Here is a 1670-nt window from a genome sequence, read left to right as displayed (position 1 = left end):
TCTGCTACCTTGATAATTATCATATAAATATATGCACATAAATCTGTTTCCCTATCATCATATATAAATATATTTACATATGTACATGCTTGTATTTAGACCTCTATCAATGCCCTTTGCCTCCGAGTTCTCCCTTTTCCTACTACAAAGTGTTTTAGTAGTTGTTCTTTAAAAAAAACAAAAACCCAGACCTTAACAGTTCACACTATCTCAACAATAAAGTACCGGTTGAGAAGTTCCGAAGGGGTTCTAGAGTTAGGAAAAGTTGGTATTCTGCTTCCCTATAGATGGGGTGACAGTCGCAACTAGAAGATTTCCAGCTGCTCAGTTATCAGAACCAGTAGGGTGACACTTCCTCCTACATATTTCCCTTCCTGCCATCTCCCCTATCCTACAGTTATGCCACCATGTAATAATGTCCAGAAGCAGTTAATTTAGGCTCCAAATCTTCTCCTTGAGCAATAAAGGTGGTGGTGGGGGTTACTCCTGAGTCTCCATGCTTGCCTCATCTTCTCCTTACAGAGGTGGTTTTTCTGTATTCTCCCCCTTCCTTTTTCTCTGGTGAAGTCTCATAAGCATTCTCTGAAGGTGCCACGATCCCTCCATCCCAGGTAGATATTTCAGAAGCAAGATAACAGACATTACCTTCCTGGCCAAGGAACTTCTGGAAGCCTCCATGTGAGAGGATTGGGACCAAAGTCTGAGCTGTGTAGCAGACCATATCCTGCTGTTCCAGGGTCATGACAGTGTGTTCTCTGAAGTTGCCACCCTCACAGGGGTCAATGATGCCCACTGAGCCTTGCAGACATGATCCTGCAGCCAGAGTCTGTAAGCAATGCCTGCATGCCACACGGAAGGCCAAAGGATGTCTGGTGTGGTTATTCATCAGCGCATAGTACTCCAGTAGGTCAAGAACCCACAGTGTGAGGGGTTCAAAACCCAGAAAACGAATCCTCATGTGTTTCAGCAGGCCAATGAAAACTTTAACTGTGGACTGAGAAGCAGTTTCCCCAAACCAGCGAACATGCTTGATAGCTGCTAAGGGACACTGCAGTCCCTTGATATCCAAATGAAGTTTGGAAAACTTGATATCCAAATGTAGTTTTTGGAGTTGGGGGTGGGGCATTGTTGTAATGAGTAGTCACTGTAGTATCAGAAGAACTGATCTCACATCCAGCTACACTGGCTGGCATGGCCAACACTTCAGCAGGATCTTGTGCTCTTGGGCTTTCCATAACATTGTGCCCCAGGGCTGCAATGGCTTCCAGTGTTGGCAGCATCTTCAGGATGACCCCCAAGTCAGCCACATCATGTCCTGTAGTCACAGTTCCCTTTTTCTAGGGTCCCACTTGTTGAACTTCTTCAATTTGAATTTCAAATGTCCCTGGGCCCCCAATCAAATTGTCAATCACATAGTTTAGTTTTTGTCACCAGAGTAAGGATAGAAGCCTGTTGAGCAGATTGGGAACCAGGTCTTGATTCCTCTTCAGCAAGGCCTCACTGAAGACTGTGTCCACAACATTTCTGGGGTCACATGGTGGGGAAGCAGCACGGTCTGAACCCCTCAAAACAAAGTGATCAAGAAGGGAGCATACCTGGGTAAACAATCTGGAGGAGAAAACAGTGGGACCAATGGTTCTGGGGGGACATGGGTGAGGGGGAGGAGGGGG

General features: G+C 45.9%; 1 pseudogene; it reads right to left on the bottom strand.

The window, feature by feature from the left end:
* Window positions 1-480: 480 nt before the first annotated feature.
* Window positions 481-1670, bottom strand: part of LOC101644918 — a 2890-nt pseudogene continuing 1700 nt past the window's right edge.

This window comes from Echinops telfairi, unplaced genomic scaffold, assembly GCF_000313985.2.
Source record: "Echinops telfairi isolate 266 unplaced genomic scaffold, ASM31398v2 ScPeMD7_53;HRSCAF=182, whole genome shotgun sequence".
Lineage (NCBI taxonomy): Eukaryota > Metazoa > Chordata > Mammalia > Afrosoricida > Tenrecidae > Echinops > Echinops telfairi.
The sequence above is the reverse complement of the archived record's forward strand: the minus strand, read 5'-3'. Positions and strand labels throughout refer to the sequence as shown.